This window comes from Mixophyes fleayi, chromosome 4 (assembly GCF_038048845.1).
Source record: "Mixophyes fleayi isolate aMixFle1 chromosome 4, aMixFle1.hap1, whole genome shotgun sequence".
Classification (NCBI taxonomy): Eukaryota; Metazoa; Chordata; class Amphibia; order Anura; family Limnodynastidae; genus Mixophyes; species Mixophyes fleayi.
The window spans coordinates 222,901,842-222,921,488 of NC_134405.1; the positions used below are offsets into that span (position 1 = coordinate 222,901,842).

General features: G+C 36.4%; 1 protein-coding gene across 2 annotated transcripts in view; it reads right to left on the reverse strand.

Annotated features, from left to right (window-relative positions):
- The window catches only part of MGAT4C (MGAT4 family member C), a 128,422-nt gene extending 114,173 nt beyond the window's left edge, over window positions 1–14,249 (reverse strand). The window contains exon 1 of one of the 2 annotated variants that reach the window (XM_075205322.1): window positions 13,969–14,249. The gene's annotated coding sequence lies outside the window, so the exon portion shown is untranslated. Of the gene's footprint in view, window positions 1–13,814; window positions 13,904–13,968 lie in introns of those variants that run through there. The other variant, XM_075205324.1, reaches the window with a different exon arrangement.
- Window positions 14,250–19,647: the final 5,398 nt, after the last annotated feature.

A 19,647-nucleotide genomic window follows, 5' to 3' on the forward strand; every position in this document is an offset into this window, starting at 1 on the left:
AGTTATCCAAGGAACGGGTGGAGCGTTCAAATGAACCATAATTGATTTCATGATCCAAGGACAATTTCTGCCACTGCTGTGTGCCAATGTTTTCTAGATGTGCTATGAACTGCCCTGTGTTTGTGTCATTGCTCTGTCACTTAGCATCCAGCCAGGTCGCTGAAATCTTTGTTTGAAAGTGTATGAAAACAATATTGTGACCTGTGAGGTAGTCAAAATTGACTGCAAATGACTTGAAATTAGTGTTATTGAGGTTAATAATAATATAGGGGGAAAAAAGCAAAATTATGTGATTTTAGAAAAAAAATATGTTTTTTAGAAAAAAATAGGGATCCAAAACCAAAACCAAAACACGCAAGGGCGTTTTTTTCAAAATCAAAACCAAAACATGAAGTTAATTCAGATCCAAAACCAAAACCAGAACACGGAGGTCAGTGAACATCTCTATTAATGTTATATATAGTCCTGCTTCATACTTAATAGGTAACATATTACGAGGATGTATTCTGAAGACAATAGCAAGGCTGCAAGGAGGTTAGATAGCGCAGGACTAGTATGGAAAGGGTTGGAAGAAGAACTTGGTATGACGGAATCTCTGCATGGTCACAGACAGTGAGTGCATTTCTATTGTATCACTCTTCCTCATGCCGCAACTAGACATTTTAGTGCCCTGGGTGAGACAGGGCACTGGCGCCTCCCATATAAGTGGGAGTGCCAAGTGGGTGTGGCCAACCTAATGTGGGGGTGTGGCTAGCACTTTACTGAAAGAATTCTGTTACACATATTTGCAAATGCATGATATATATATATATATATATATATATATATATATATTTATATATATATATATATATATATAGATATATATATAGATATATATATTTACATACACAGTGGTGGGATTCAAATAAATTAACAACCGGTTTTCCGCCCTAATGAATAATGGTATTCTAATATTTCATGCACTTAATATTCAAATAAGAACAGTAAAAGAGATACGCAAAACTATATTGTTATAAGAAAGAGTTTTAAAATATTAAAGAAAAAATATTAAAGAATACCTTACCTGAAAAATCTGTGATTTAATATTATGTTCATATTATGGCACAGTAATGCCACCCTTCAAGAACACAAAGACAAAAAAATTGTTAAATGAAGTCTAATGTGACAAAAAATCGCAAGAAATACAGAAATACAAATGCAAAATTGTTTTCTTGAAACTAAACAGGAATAAAAACAGAAAACTCACTCTCACATGCTTTTCATGTAATCTGTTGCCTTGGGGGAAGGTGGAAAGGTCCTCAGTAGAAGACTGACCCCCTAAACTGCCAATCATTAAAATCTTCTTTTTAAAACCTCAACCCTCCTTTCTTGTGGCCTAATTGCAAGAATATGTGGCTTTTGTAATTAGTTTCATGGGCCTTTTGAACAAACACAAGTCTAGTAATAAGTTCTATATGTGTTTTAACTAATTCTGTTGGTGATACAGAAAGGTAAATGCTGAGAGAGAGAGAGAGAGACTCTTCACCCCTTCAGTTCCGCATGTGCGTTCCACTGAAAGGAAGTTCGGCATTTGGAACGCAAGTTTGCGCTCCAATAGTTGAACTTCTTGTCAGTGGAACGCACATGCGTTCCACTGCGGAACTGAAATGATGAAGGTACAGAGGCAGGTGGCGGGTGGCTGCTACGCCATCTTGGCCTTGCGCCCTGGGCGACGGCACCGCCCACACATGCCTCATTACGGCTTTGCTCTTCCTCATAGTCCAATAAACATTTTGAAAGTCCTGTGTTCTCATGCAACTGGCAACAAGCTTTGCATCTACCTCAGTTATGTTATTTTTCACCAGAAATGAATCGCCAAAATAATTATGGAGGTGCATCAGCCTATTTCTAGAAGAGCATGGTGCTTTTAATGCTGAAAGGTTTTCCATGCATAGAGCAAGTATTGCCCATTACTTTTGGGAAAGTACTGTCTTTGAAGTCAATAGAGCAATTACTGTCAATGGAGCACGGAAAAGAATAGGGTAATGGATCTTAAAATTATACACTGTTCTTGTGAAGGCTTTTGTGAGAATGTTTTAATAATGGAAATTATATATTCTTCTTTTACTTGACATATTCTTTAGATAGTGATGCGTGCCATATTGGTTCCTTCCCCTCTAATATATGCTTGCCTCTCCCCTTCAGAATCTTTAAATGGCTGGTAGTGCCTTTCCATTTTTGTCTTACAGCCTTTTTCGTAAGCTGAAGTTTTCATATTGCTTGGGGTATGCTGTCACTGAAAACTTTTTTTCTGAATGACAGCTTCATGGACCAACCATTCATGGCAAGTAATCACCATCTATTCTATTCCATTTAAATTGCATTTCTGAAAATCTACTCATGAACTGCTGTACAACTAAAATAATTACTTTTGAATGTCTATTCTGAACCTACAACCTTGGAATTAGAATTGTAATTGGAATGACAAATTAAGTAGGCAGGATATGTATAAAAAGAGAAAATAATGGAATTTTGAATTGACATATATTGTCTTTTTATACACCAGACATTTTCAATAATTATAAAATATTGTTTATATAATTTTAAAGTGAATTCTGGAATATGCAATACTATAAAAGCTAAATCAGAAGATAGTGGCATATGGAGAGTTAAATCAGTCTCCTTTCTGAACTTCCAATTTCTAACATAATATGTACATTGAGGTTAGCAAGTGCTGTTCATTTCCATGACAAGTGACCAGGGCCGCATTAAGGGAATGGAGGCCCCTGGGCTAAGGGCGCCTCCATTCCCCCGTGAGGCCCCCAATGTGAGCCACCCGCCGCCCCCCCGTACCCTGTGAGGGCCCCCCCCAAGCGCTTACCTGTCACTGTAGTCCTCCGTCCCCGGCGCGCTGTAAGCTCCTTACAGAGGAGATCTCACGAGAGTTCACTCGCGAGATCTCCTCAGTAAGCAGATTACTGAGCGCTGGGGACAGAGGACTACAGTGACAGTGCTCAGCAGCATTAATCGGGCTGGGGGCACCCCCGCCCCCGGACCGATCAATAATGCTGCTGAGGACTTTGAAGGGCCCCCTGGATGCCCGAGGCCCCTGGGCTATAGCCCAGTTAGACCTCGGGTTAATCCGGCCCTGCAAGTGACACTAGCTGCCCTTGTCCTTTGAACTGCAGGTAGTCTGTTTTTCCCTCCTGTGTGTTCTTATAAACCAAATCTCCAAAGATGGCATTATAATTTTCACAGCTGTGTTATGCTATTGCTGTACAAGTTTCATGAATATGGAGCTATGGTCATTTCTGAACTTTCAGTGTGTACATCTTTAGAAGATGCATTGTTCAGCATTTTCATACATTACTATTTCAATATTTGTTGCCCTTGCTAATATAAAATGATCTTGCATTGAACCTTGCATAATGATAAATGAAAAGTAATATATAATAGTACAATACGAGAATGGAATCAGTTAATTTCAGTCCTGTTTAGATGACAGTGACCTGTCATATGCCAGAACAATCTGCATGCACTATGTGCAGTCTGAAGAGAGTAAAGTAAAGCCTCCAGCAGTGGCAGTGTTGAAGAATGCGGAATAAGAAGAGCTTTGAACATCGTATTTCTATTTTTCAACCAGAGCTTGTTAATAATCCATAGAATTACATAGAATTAGCAAAGATCTGTTTTAAAACAATAACCAGAATTATTAACACATAACAAGATACATTTAAAGTGTAAAAAATGCAAAGTGTGTGGATTTTAGTTATGAACCACTGGTTCTAAGTGCAGATTTATCAGTCATGTGCATACATTTTTGCATTGAAAAATTTTAATGCAAAGGTATATCTACTGGTATGCTTTTGCCTAACCCTCCACCTCATTAAACCATCTGTAGTTTTACTACTTCTTTGACCTTTGCTTTAATATCAAGCTAATCAAATAAATAATGTTACAAAGGTGACATATTTCATTTGTTAATCAGATAGCTAGTCTAATGCTTGTTCAGTATGTTCATCTACAAGAAATGCCTAATACCTGCACGTGCTATGCTAATATCTCTCCTATTAAAGAATGGGCTTATTGACACCTCAGGAGCAGTTTGGAGAAAATAACCTCATTTGTGACCACCTCTCATCAGAAGGAAACACCTCTAGATGTGTCTAGATACCACATGCATATACTTGCTGTTAAGGGATTGTCACACACAGCCCACTGTATAGCAAATTTTTGAAAGGCCATTAGTAATGCTACATATAAAATACATATATACTGTAGACATAAAATAGGTTAGTTAAGTAAATCCTATTATGCAAACCCCAGTAATGATCAGTGATCCACAATTATCCTAATTTATCGTTTTAAATGTTAATTAAAGTACAACAGATGCCATATAATTGTAAATAACATATTCACACTTTAATGGTATAGTAGTAATCATTATTAAGATATACTGAAATTTCAGGGTTTCCTGTTAACTGCAGACCTCAAATATCCCCCACTGGGTTTAGAGGATTACATTAATCAGTAATAAGATTTGATCCGCTGTAACTGATTGGAAATTATGGAAAAATAAATTGGTAGAATAAATGTAAGCAAAAAGCATCCCTTGGACAACAAAATATTCAAACAGTCTTAACCAGCATTTGAAAAATACAGTGTTTGATATGTAATGTAGAGTGTAATTTGATTTGTACTATAGGGAACCCTACAAGAAAGTATCAAACAGGGAATATAGATTTATTGCTAAATGTTATCCTTGTAACCTTGAGCAACTCACATTATCTCCTAATGTCTCAGGAACTAAATATTTATTATGAATTCAGCAGGGTATGTGTGTGTAAATCATCTGTAATCTATATTGCCAGTGCTAAAAAACAACAAAGGCTGTAGTAATATTAGTTGTTGTTGTTATTATTATTAATATTATTATTGTTATTATTATTGTTATTATTATTATTATTTTTATATTCCAGTCTTAAGCTTCGTATGCTTATAACATATCAGGCTGCCAGATGGCAGTGTTGTGACATGGATCTCTATAGTTAATATCTGCTGTATCTTAAAATGCAGCTATTAATGAAAAATGATAACAAACAAAAAACTGAACATATGTTTAAATTTGTAAGTGGCAGGACTTATTTGTATGCTACTCTCAATATAATTTTCCTTTACGATAACAAAATTCTAACTATAATCTACTGTAGAGTTTACAGGACTGACCTGCATTCATTATTTTGGATTATATTTTAATTTACATTTTTATACACTTGGGGGTAAATGTATGAATCTCCGGATTCTTCATCTCCGACGTGTTCAGCCTCTTCAGCGCTTAAATTTAAAGCGGCGCTGCATTAAAAAGGGAAACTTCCCTTTACAATGCAGCGCCGCTTTAAATTTAAGCGCTGAAGAGGCTGAACACGCCGGAGATGAAGAATCCGGAGATTCATACATTTACCCCTTGATGTATGTATGGTTCAACTTTAGTTCTATGATGGCTTTATTATACATGATGAAGACACAGTCAATAAAAGACTTTCAGTAAATGAGAAATATAATACAAAGAGTAAAACATCTTTACATTTTTCTTTGGATCTAAAATATTTGAAATTTTTCATTTTAATTAATAAGGGACAAGATGCTCCTGCATCTCTGTTTAATTTTGTCCATTTCCATGGCGCTGTTTATATGACCATTATAAATATTAATTACTTAGAGTGAAGTAAAAAGTAATTTATGTGATGTTTAATAGAACACAGCATCATTGTTACATAATTATAGGCAAAAACATCCCCATACATCCATGTAGCACAGGGTTCATCAACCATTTCCCTGATAAGTTGAAGTTTGCAAAGTAGCCCCATAATGTTTGTTGAATAAATACCCTATTTGATTTATTTGCATATATCTTATTTAATTTTAAATGTAGTAATGTAACCTGCTGATGTATCCATTACATTCCCACTTTGACAACTGTGTGTGTGTACATTTATATATATATATATATATATATATATATATGCCTGTCTGTCTGTCTAGCCACTGAAACGGCATTCTTGCATTGATTGCTTTGGAATTAATACAATCAGTTTTCTCAATCTGCGAAGCACTTCCCAGAATAAGCATTGTTAAAATGCCATCAGTACACCTGACACTTATTTATATGTAAATATATATAGATATACCTATATATTTATAAATATATATTTATATATATATATATATATATATATATATATATATATATATATGTATATATAAAATCAGATAATAAGACAAATAAGGCACTCTACTTATTATCCGGCATAAACGATATTAACCGTGCATAATAAACATATCATAAATATAGACCCCACATGTACAGGTGGTTGCCATACTTTGTAATACTGGTAGGTTAGTCCAGAGGATGGATAACAAGTTTAAAACAAAAGGAGTCGGTGCCTCTAATCTCAATGGTGTTCGTAATGTTCACTTGTCCAGTGTAACTGACTGTCTTTCTGCCATATCATCTTGGATGTCCTCTCGCCAACTCAAACTTAATCTTTCTAAAACAGAGTTAATAATATTCCCACCCACCAACAAGAGCATACTTGACATTTCTATCTCTGTTGATAACATGACCATAAATCCCACCCCACAAGCTCGCTGCCTAGGTGTAATCCTTGACTCACACCTATCCTTTGTTCCCCACATTGACTCTATATCTAAATCATGCTACATAAATCTAAAGAACATTTCCAGAACTCGCACATTTCTCACGCAAGACACTGCAAAATCCTTAATTCATGCACTTATCATCTCCCGCATTGACTATTGCAATTCCCTCCTTATTGGTCTTCCCAAAAACAGACTCAAACCACTACAATCTATTTTGCACGCTGCGGCAAGACTGATTTTCCTTGCAAATCGTTATTCCTCTGTTGAATCACTCTGTATGTCTCTACACTGGCTGCCTGTTTTCTACCGAATCCAATATAAAATACTTTTAGTAAACTACAAGGCCATCAACAAAGCTGCACCAACATACATCTCCTCTCTTGTCTCAAAATATCTCCCAACTCGGCAACTCCGTTCTACACAAGATCTGCATCTCTCATCCACCCTCATTACATCCTCCCATTCCCGGTTACAGGACTTTTTTTGGGCTGCACCCACTCTATGGAATGCTCTCCCTCACACAATAAGACTCTCCTCTGGTCTACAAACTTTCAAGCGTTCTCTGAAAACCTACCTCTTCAGACAAGCTTATAATATTCCTCAACCAGCCTCTTAACCTCACTACCTTAGCCTATTACCGCCTGTTACACAATTTTACACAAGACAACTACCCCCTGACCAACATTGTTGTGTGACAGAATCATTTAGCCTATAAGTCACTTATACCTTTGCAGCCTGGCTGGGTCAAAATGCAAAATGTAGACTTAACCACATGTGTCAACTCCCATTGTCCAATAGATTGTAAGCTTGCGAGCAGGGCCTTCTCACCTCTTTGTCTGTTTTACCCAGTTTGTTTATTAGTTTATTATGTCTGTCCCCAATTGTAAAGCGCTACGGAATATGTTGGCGCTATATAAATAAATAATGATGATGATGATATATAAGCGTACCAGAAGTAGGATGAATTTGCCACGTCAACACCTTTTAGTGTTATATCGATCCGATCACCCTCTTGGATATATGGATCCTCTCAGGGAATAGGGAAACAAAGAAAGTGAAAACCGCATATAGTGTAATCACTTAATGTTATGTGGGTCCCTTCACCACACAGCACACTACATATTTGAATATGCGTACCAAATGAAAAATATAAATAGGCTTATCTGTATTGCTTGCTGTAATTCTTCACCAGGATCATTCTAAATAGAGCAAAGACTCTCAGGAGGCAACTAACCTGCCTCCGGCATGTGGGGGCAGGGCTTGGTAAATTGCATCATCCTCATGATGAAATGGCTCATCGTTTTACTGTGGGGGATGGGCCAAAATGACACGATTCCCCGAAAATCACGTAACAAAGCTCAAACATTTTGCCCATTTCACTAGGACGTCGGCAGATTTGGGAGAGTGCCCTACTCTTCCGAGAGTCCAGGAAACCTAACCGAAATTCGGGAGTCTCCCGGACATTCCACAGACATTCTGAGAGAGTTGGCAAGTATGTATATATTTAAATGATATTTCATGTTGTTTATTAATAGCATTATTTTTATTGCAAATTATGGGCCTGATTCATTAAGGAATGAGAATACTGATACAAGCTATATTTTGCACAAAATTGCTCTACGCATGCTCAGAAACAGACTATACTCCAGTGAACGCAAATACATGCAATTAATCTTCGAACACAAGGTTGAACTCACGCACGTCCATCTGATTTAAGCTATGGTCATCTATGAGATACATGATATTTAGCCGTATCACACCATCAGCAGAGCAGGTGTAAGTGTAAATTGATAGTGATGACAGTCGTATATGCAAGCCGGAATATGTGTTTGCAAGTAAGAGCAACTGTAAAAATGTATTTTATGTACAATAGGCATTAATAATATTCTGATATATGTAAAAAAATGAAAAAAATAAATAAAAATGTAAATGTATTTTTATGATTAACTATATTATTAACCTGTGTTCTGATTGAATTTTATATATACATATATATTATGCATATCGTGCAGTGTGTTTTGTCTGTCTGCATACGGCATGTGCCATAAAGGCAGAGCACACTTAGAAACGTTTTTCAGATCTGCTTGTTCTTGAATACGGGTATACTCCGTCCAATTTAACAAAAAAGTCAAACTGAGTTCAGTTTGCATTTCTTGATGAACCAGGTATATATTTGTTTGTCATTTAAATAAGGCATTTGAATGCAGTTAAATGTTTCACATATAATTAATATATCTTTGTTTATTCAACTTATCATATTCCAGCTCTTGGGAAAAGTACACCTACAGCTGTATATGCTATTACTATATAGTTGCTTACATTGTAAATCAAGGCAGCACTAAAAGCTTTTAGTGCTCTACGGTATTGCTTGCTATACATTTTTCCTGCACATATGCAAAATGTGTAATGGGACTTTATTTAATGTAGGCTGCAGTACAACCTATAAAAAAGTTCATGCCTTGATTCCTTCATGGCTTGCAACTTCATTATTACAAGGTAAATTGAGGCTGTGGACCTGATTCATCAAGCCGATTGTGTGCGTATCGTATACAAAATCACTCTGCCCATGTCCAGAAACTAGACATATGCCAGTGAATGAGTCAATGCAGAAATATTCACTGCCTCTACGTACGTAAAGCACACTTACTATAGCCTACAATTTTCTGGAAATGAATGGGGCGGAGATAGTCAATGTGCAGTAAGGGCATTCCAATCTCACGCAGCCACGTCTGAATCAAGCTTTGGGCATCTCAAAGTTACTCGTTTTTCTGCCGTATCTCTTGCTCCACCTACAGAGCAAGTCTGTGTAGTGATGACAGTCTCATATGCATACTATAACATGTTTGCAATCAGGAGCAACTATAAAAATGTATTTTATGTACAGTAGGCATTAACATCATCCTAATAAATGTATTTCATTGAAAAAAATTTAAAAAATATATATTTTTGTTTTTAATTGATTTGTCATTAATGCTTATATTATTAACAGGTAACATTAATTCACCATTTTTTCCCCCCGTTGCGGTCTTTTGTGAATGTATATTTCACATAGGCAGTGGACGAATCCTGTAGTGTCTTGTATAGTAAAGCAGAGCAGACTTACACCCGAATTCATCAGCTGTGGAATCAGTGGCACTATATAAATAAATGGTGATGATGATGATGATTAGCGCACGTATCTACAGTTCCGCTCCTTGTTGAATTTGGGAGTACACAGAACTTATTTAAGTGCATTTTTAAACAAACGCCCATTGCGATCAGAATGCGTGCCTTGATGAATCAGGTCATCATCATCATCATCAACATTTATTTATATAGCGTCAGCAAATTGCGCTTTACAAACATTAATAAAACAATACTGGGTAATACATACAGACAGAGAGGTAAGGGAACCCTGCTCGCAAGCTTACAATCTATGGCTATGTATGTTTAAACTAAAACATGGGGGTCTATTTATTAAGCTGCGATGAGCCGAAAAACAGCTATTTCTCCAGAAAATGGCCGTCTCAGCTCTTATTGCAATTATTAATTGGTTAAATCAGGAGAAATTAGAGATTTAACCCCATAGACCCAATTTAACAAGCTAGCCCCATCTAAAGATTCTTACCTTTTCAATGAAGCCATCTATCAGTGCTGGTAGACGCTGTTGATCCATTGCCAAGTCCCGTCGGTATGCGCAAGTATTAGTCCAGATGGCTGTTTGTGAAACCCTATACTATGGCTAAATATGGATGTAGTTTATGTGGAATATTTTATAAATATCATCAGGATGTCTTCTTTGCACTAAATAGCACTAGTATAAGGGTGACAGCAAAAGAGACCAACAAAAAATACAAATGTTAAGTTACTGGTTTTAAAAAAATGTCTAGTATGCTATACTATGTTTATGGTTTGTTGAAGCCCAACAGTTCTTCTAATGTGATATGTTTCTAAAAAATTGTGTGAACTGAGATGTGTTTACTTTTATTTCAGTAATAAATAAATATACAGGCAGACATGCACACTTACACCTGTGATCTGGCAGTCTCCCAAATACACAAGATGGATATGTTTATATTTAATTTATGAGACAGAAATATTTTTTAACAAGCAAAAGAATGTGGTAATATGATATATCTTATACCCAAAAGTAGAATAAAAAAGTTAAAGGGTAAACACATTTATGCCCAAAAAGAGACAGGTGAGATTACCTCCACTACCACTACCTTGGAAAATTTGTGAACTTTCCAGAGAGCTAATTGGCTAAATCCACCAGGACTGTAGCTAGGGGAGGGGACATCTAAGTAAACTCTTTTCCTAAGTGGTATTGCAGCATAAATATGGTTTAATAGTAACATGTTGTATTTTCTCATTGTATTTCGATTGCAGCCTTGTTAATACATTTTTGACAGGCCTGTCAAATATATTTCTCCATAATAACTTATACTGAATACCTACCACTAGATATACTATTATTATTATTTGAACATGTTTGAAAATCAATAATATTTCGCAAGTTCAAACGTGTTTATTGTAAGAACCTGATTTTTAGGCACGTTTGATATAGTTTTAGTTGTCACAACTGAATAAGCAGTTCCAAGTTCCACTTCACAGCTCGCAGTTAAGATAAAAGATGAATAAATAAGTTATAAAATCTTGCTTGTTGAATTTTAAATGGCAGCATTCTATAGTATTTGTATTTCTATGTATATTTTTTAATTTCAATAGCAAGTATTACTCAGTTCAAGCTGAAGTATGAGTCCCCGTTCTCATGGAAATCCGTTAAAAATACTACAAAGAGTTGCTAATAAAAACAGCAATCCCACAATGAAGGTTTATTTTCTTAAAACAGCAAATGAAGTACCTTAATTATCATGCAACCTCTAAATTTTTTAAGCTGTCCTCCTACAAACAATTAGTTCTTTTTCAAAAGTTCTCTAAAGGGGAGACCAACGTGGCTGCCACACACAGACACACAGCTCTTAGTATTCCATGTCATGGCAGAGGAGAAGGAGGGGGAGGATTTTACAGTGCACAGTACAGACAGAGCTGAAAGGGGTGTTCCAAAGCCTGTCTGCTCACTATATTATGTGCCATGTGACTGTGGTTGCAATGGTAGTCACATGGAAACTACAAAATTAGAAATTATTAATAGCAGCATGAGGAAACAAATAAAGGAAAATTATAATGACAAAGCTTTTTCTTATAGCCTCCCACAGTTATTTATGATAAAAAAAAACCAGCTCAGTTCTTCATGGGAAGACTTGAATAAGCACAAACATGTTCTAATTCAGTGAAATGAGGTTAAACCTATTTACATTGCTCATATTTAGCTGGTATTCTTTAAACTATCAAAAATTTGAGAATTTATTGCACATTTTGCGTTACCATTGTTCCTCTAACACACCATTATTTTTATAGCTGCATTAGTAAATACAGAAAGAATAAACATAAATCTATTGTACAGCTGTAACTCTGTCTGAAAACTTCTGAATGGCAACAGCTGAGATTGAGCACTTATATGTCAGCAGATGGGAAGTTGTGAATCACTTTAATTCTTGACTGGCAATAGGGAACACTTGACTCTTTTACAGGTGTTACCAGCACTATGAATGGGAAAATGTCATGACCAAAAGTCTCTGCTGTTTTCTATAATGGAATCAAAAATGTAAACAAAGAAAATCAAGTACGTTAATGTTAAATGCAGCAAGTTTGTTTTTGAACTTGTGCATTCTGAATATCCTAATATATATATATATATATATATATATATATATATGTGTGTGTGTGTGTGTCAAAGTGGGGGTATATACAGTGTTATGCCATACCCCCAACTCCACTACTGCCATTGTTGTAAAGCTATCAAGTTCAATACACTTACATTCCCTTTTATATTTCCCAGAATGCCACAGAATGCCACTTCTAAATTTCCATTTCAACCACTGTATATATATATATATATATATATATATATATATATGTATATATCTGTATGTATATATATATATATATATATATATATATATATATATATATATATATATATTATATATATACACATATATATCTGCATATCTGTCTATCCACTGAAATGGCATTCTTGCATTGATTGCTTTGGAATTAATACAATCAGTTTTCTCAATCTGCGAAGCACTTCCCAGAATAAGCATTGTTAAAATGCCATCAGTACACCTGACACATAATAAGACTGTCAACTTAGAATTGGTATCTACATAAATAAGAATTATTATTCATGCATATTGAGTTCCAACAGAAAATAAGTATAATCTGATATTTACAAAGGTCACATTTTAACAGGACCTGCATATTAAATAAATTATGAATGCAATTGTTGCTTTACACTATGTTAAGCACACATGTGAACAATTTGTTTGTGAAAGCTTACTTATCTCACAATCGTTTCTCACAATCACAGCTTACCAAATGCAAAAAGTCAACCATAGCATAAAATAAATGTTGTTTTTTTTCATTGTTGTTAATTATAAAGTCACCTTAGTAGAACATAACAAATAATTAGTTCCTTATATTCAGTTTCTGCCTAGTTACACTGATTATTGAATTCTTCATCCGACATCCAGTGTACTCACTCAGTCAATTAATTCTCTTATTGTATCTGATTTGTCGGTGTCAATGTCACTGTTAATCTCTTAAATCCACATCAAGTGAAAAGCCTAAATATTGCTTTTTTCTTCCTGTGACATGCAGTGCCTGGAAATGCCACTCGAACCATTGTAACAAAGCTAGAGAGGATACATACATCAATATATCTGCATACGTATTTCTAAATAATGATAAGAATGTAGGAAACATAGTAGAATTGCATCTAAAAACAAAGCTTTGAAATCCATATATTGCTGTCACATTCCAAGACACAATTAGCTTTATATTTATCTACTTTAAATTCCTCGAAAGGGGAACAATGCTACTGCAACTTGTATGAGAACTTGAATAACTTATTACCTTGTAAATTTCAAATTATCCCCACTGCAGTCAGCATAGCTCATTCATTTCTCATAAAATACACTATTAATCACACCAAACAAAAAGGTAATGTTTCTCTTCATCGATTGTCATTTGTTAACATAGCAGGATAGCTGGGCTTTCAATAAGCAAAAGCACAGTACAATTAAAAATATTGCTAAATCAAGTGAGAATAAAATGTGTACACTTACATGCAGATAAAGTCTATTTAAATCGGTAATGGAAATTGCTATAGCTAAGTCTTCCAGTACTAAAGCACTGGGTTGTGCCAGCATTTCCCTCTGCACGTTACACACACATCAGCTAGAATATCTAAGAGAAGACAAAAAGAAAAGCCTGTCTTACCATGCACTGAGAAAAGCTATTCGTTCAGCTAGATCCAAAACTGCTGTATCCAGACGGGCAGCATGAGTGATCCTTGGGCCTCACACAAAAGCGAGATAATTGGCTCTCAATGAAGAGATGTAAACATCCATCATAATAGCAATGGTGCTGAAGCTGAAAGCTACCTCAGCTGTTCTAGCTACTCTGTGAGATGATGTCACAAACATCATCTTGGTGTACTCTCATTGGCTTTTGTTACCTGGAATAATATCTTAACTCTAAGCTTGCAGCACAATTTCAAAGGCGGATCACTGCTACTGTGCTTGCATACAGTATCTGGAATGAGGAGAAGAAAGGCACTGAAGGAAATGAGGCGACACTGTTTTATCCTTGAAACTACCTCTTAAAATAGCATATTTTCACGTGCAGAATATAGATTCTGTGTTTTTATTCAATACATTTTAACATTTTGATTTCTATCTTTTTACAAAAATTATTATTTTTTTTAATTTCTACTCATTTTGTTACTTAATATAAAAATTATATATTTATAATGTGTCTATTAATCAGGATGATGGCTTCCATGTGTCTAATTTTTCCCATTACAGTGGTGACCAAGACACATGAAACACGATTATGATAATTAAGCTTAACTTTCTTAGATGTGGTGTAATGGAGCTCAATATATTAGTTGCACTTTATCTATGAGTCCCAGTTTGTAGCAGTAAATCTCTCGAAAAGAATATTTTTCTAGTGGTGAATGATGGATATTTGTAAAGGGAGCAAAGACTTCAGCTTCCCTTTTAACCATCATTGGCTCCCAATGTGTATTTTTGGCTCCTGAACATATAACAGCATTCATCGTGGGTATTATAGCATGTATTAGTGCACTGGAATGATGTTAACTGGATTTAGTAACTTGGCAGTTCTATGAAAAAATGTAAGTGTCATTTGGTTGCTTCTATTTTTAGGATTGCGCATATGTAAATATTCTCTATAAAAAATAGGGAACAAGTATATTTTTATAGGTACTCCCTACTTATTTTAGAATTTGTAGTCTAAAGGGAAATAAAAGACATTTGTAAAACTATTTTGATGCAGTGAAGTAATATTGTGCATACCAGCCCATATGTCTGCAGTGGGTCTCAGAGGTATAGAGGGCCTGCCTAGGTTCTCACTGCCATCTCCTCCACCATACTGACTAATGCAATGGTCAGCAAAATATGAACTTTAATGCATTCTTAAAATAGGATAGGTTACAAAGTGCACACAGATGTATAGTCCGAGATCTGTCTCACACCTAATAAAAGGTGCAAAAGCTCCAAGCATTCAAATAATCTCAGCCAAAATCTTACTTCAAAACTCCTCTCACAATATATTTTAGACACCAGCAGACTCATGTCCACGCGGCTTATCCTTCAAAATCCCGATCTCCACGGGACACTAACGGCCAAAAAAAAGCAAACATGGGTATTTCATGGTGCATTACCAACAAAAATAAAATGTATTCATTTACAACATAGACACACATACCAAAATTAAAAGACATCCTCTTTTAGGCAAGTCCTAACGGCATCAACTCCTTTTAGTTGTGGAATCACCGCATACAAAGATTGTACATCAATAATACACCAGAGATAATCTGATTCCCATTTGATCTCTCTAATTACCTGTAAAATATGGTGTAACAAAGGGAGGCATTTTTCTGACAAGAGGTAGATAAAGTATACAAACCGAATAAAACATTGGCTCAGTTATGCACCTAGGTGGAGATTAAACCAGGTAAAAACATATGTGTAGTTTGAAGTGTGTTAACCTACATGATTTAAAAGCTGCTTCCTCTCAGCAAACAGACAGGGTGTGTCTTAGTCTAAACAGAGCCAGGGATGGGCGTTTCCTTTTAAAGGGAAGGTGGGTGTGTCACCTGCCCATCAAGCTAGGCCTGTGGGAGGAGTGTCAGGTATAAAACCCTGCTTGTTTCATTGTTCAGAGAGATCAAAGCTGGGCTAGCTGGCTGATCTGGACAGAGAGCTGGACTATGTATAGTAAGCGTATAGGGTCTCCATAATTGCTGTGCAAGTATACGGTGTCAAAATATTATTACCATCCTGACAATAAAGAACCATAAAAAGGAAGAAGTTGTTCGCGTGTGCTACACCAGTAGCGGGCTCTTGCCACAATGGGTAGAATCCTTAATCTTAATTGACCAACAAACTTTTTAAGAAAGCAGTCTACATATTCAGATAAAAATGCTGTAATACAGCCAATTCCCGAGATATCGGGCGTCCAGGCGGATATTTCAATTGTTTATGTATTTTGGGTAGATGATAAAATGTAGCCACTCTTGGATGATAATTGCATACATAATCAAATTCATTCTTAGCTAGACACCCGATTTTTAATGTAAGAGTGTTTATATGAAATTATTGTTATAAATTGTATTTGCCTACTAAATTTCCTTTAAGTAAGGTACATTTGACTTATACTTATAAGTTGTAAGCGATGTGCTGTGGCACACCGTCATATGGTAATTTATCATTGAGATACACCTTTGTGAATTATCCTACTGTCCTATAAGAAGTACTTATTGTTTTTCTGAATCCACCCCTCCTGACGCAGTCGTGACCGACGAAACACGTAGAAGGTTCAGACAATGATCACCTGCTGTGAGTTTAGCTCAGACAAGAGAAACGATCATAGCCAGCAGATGTGTAATACATTTATATTCTGATAATCTTTTCATTTCGGTACATGTGTCTATGATTTATATGAATAAATATTAGTTTTGGTAATGCACCATGGAAGCGCCCCTATTTGCTTTTATTTTTTTATTTTTTTTAAAACTTTAGTTTATTAATGGTCATAATTGGAAAGACAATGCAACATATGGTAAATATCAGTAAAACATGAGAAGAGTCAGAGAGTAAAAACTATCACAAACAGAACAATTTGTTTAGTTCTGAGGAGGCTAAGATTTTACGTAGGAATGACTCAGGGTTTTTTTTTTGTATGTGTATAGAGGTTAGAGAGAAGAAAGGAACTAGAAGGAAAGAATAAGAACAAGGCTAGAAAAGAGAAGAAGGGAAGAGAGTGGAGAAGAAGCAAAAAAAAGATAACAGAATGAGAAGAAAGGAGAGGAACAGGTGGTGTGGCTAAGCCCGTCAAAGGGAAAGGAGGGGGAAGGCGTAAACGGTGGACGGATTATGTGAATGGAGAGTGATATTGAAAGTAGGATATCCATGGGTCCAAAACTTTATTGACGGTTTTAGCAGAGCTATTGATGATACTATTCATAAATTCCATGCGTTGGATTTGCCAAGCTCTGGAACGACAGAGGTGAGAGGAGCGGGGGCAGTATTTTTCCAATCCACTGCAATTTGGCAAGTGGCCGCTGAAATGATATGACGAGCCAATTTGTTTTGATGATTTATTTTGATGTCTAGTGGCAGTGGAAAAGCAAAGGGTAGGAGGTTAAATTTAGGTTCTAGCGGAAGGTCAATCTTATAAACATTTTCTTTTACCATTACACAGATAGAGTTAGAAGCTGCATTGTCTCTAATTTCTAGTCATTGCCATCAATTGTGTCACCCAGATCTCTTTCCCAAACTAACTCATGGGGATTATGAGAAGGAGTGGTCGGGGAGGTCAGCTCAGACTAAATAGTGGAGATAAGGCCAGGCGTGGATGTTCGGCGTAGACACAGTGCCTCTATGGTAGTGAGCGGCCGGGTGGATAGGCGGGATTTAACTGAATTTTATTGCTTGTATTTTTTAATGTATTCTAAGTGAACTGATTTGCTGCCCAATCCTCCCAGCTGTCAAATAGCTGCGGTTTACTCCCATGTCTGTTAATTAGAGCAATCTCTAACAAGTTTGATAAGTATACCCAGGAATCAGGGATCACTGAAATTAACAGAAGCAATTTGTGAGAACTGATTGAATCAAGTTTACAGATGGGAGGAGTGGGCAGTTCAAAAGTAATACAGTAAACCTTGTGTTTGCAGGGAGCTACTTATAGTAAGAAATATTCTCTCTGTGTTGTTGTGAAAGGAGTGGGATCTATTGATATTTTGTTATGATGGCCATTACATTCTTCTTCTGCCCTTGCCCACATGCTTAATTAATCTGTCCAAGTTAAATAGATTTACAATATATAGGGTTTGTGTATACATAGATTTCAAACAAATAATAGTATACTACAATAACCTCTCTCTCTCCAATAGCACAAACTCAGCGTTCTTTACCCAGGAAATCTTCCTCCCACTCATACTCCTGATGTATTTGCAACTTCCATTTACCATCTATATGGGACAGGCAAGATCGCACAGGTTAACACCCAGATTAAATTCACTTTATGAGCTACTAGTGTGACAGTGGGACTTAGGAAACACCTAAAATTCTGTTTGCAGAGATTAGTTCGAGTTCAATTAAATATTTTACTCAGAGCAAAAATCTTGTTTTTTTAAATTATACCAGCGAATCAGTAATTTCTGTTAATTTGCATACACAAATTGAGCATTTGATATTTGTGCTGCCCAGTTTAATTCCTGGACTTCCTGTCAATCGTTTGACGATTGTGTGGGGCAACAGTCACCAGCAAGTCTTTGGGATTTTAAGAGTAGTTTCAAAAGAGCAATAGCAACAGTGTTAATAGAAATAAATAACTTCTGTCCTGGCACATTGCTGTAAAGGGGGGATGCAGCAACGTATGCACCTAGAAAGTGTCATCAGTATCTTGTGACAGAGAGATTTCTTTCCCCTTCACTTCACTGTGTTGGCATGGGTGCAATTGAGCTATATTAACTCTTTCAGTGCAAAAGACGAGTGGGACTTGTCCTCCACGTATACCGATAAAGTACTAAGGATGAGTCCTACTTGTCTGTACCACTCATGGGGTTGAAAACTAAAAAAATATTACTCACGCCTCCCACTGTTACAGTTCTGTTCGAAAACTAGATCCTTGCAATGACAGCCATGAAGCCAGAAGTATAAAGTAAGCATGAAAAACTACTTATACAATCCAGGTAATGCAAGGTAAATACTGACCATGTCAGGCTTGGTAAATAAACAAACATCCGGGTGTGGCAGGATAAAATGTAAATGTGATGAAACGAATGTGATAACACTAACCATCCTGTTTCTTGTTTCTCACATAATGTGGATTACAGCATGTACTTATCATAGCCCTTGCTTTTGTTCCCCAGCTCAACAGAATACCACTGCAGTGTCTAATTACATGGGGATAACGGAACATTGTAGCTTATTGTAAATATGTATATTGTGTATTGTGTATTGATGATGTGGCAGTGAGGTTGTTATTTATTGTCCTTAAAGTGAAGCCGATGGGTTATGGGTAAAGATAAGGTGCTGTCCAGGATACAGGTGAGAGGGCTGGAGTTGTATTCATTCCCCCTCCTCCTGCCTCTGCAGGAACCTTGGAACAGCTGGGGACCCTGTGACCCCACAAAGTAGTGTAAGGGGTTAGTTTTAGGAGAGGCTGACTGCTACCCTATCTTTGAGGTGGGGGAAGTAAATTAGTTTCCATTGTTCTCCATAAGACTTCCCCCTCTAACCCCTTGATCCAGGACCTACTAATGTTTAAAGAGAGAGAGAGACCGAGGAGTTTGCTGAGGGAGCGGAAAGCACTGTGGAAGTTTGACCCTAGATATAAGGAGCCACTCCAGGGGGGTAGGAGGTGTTC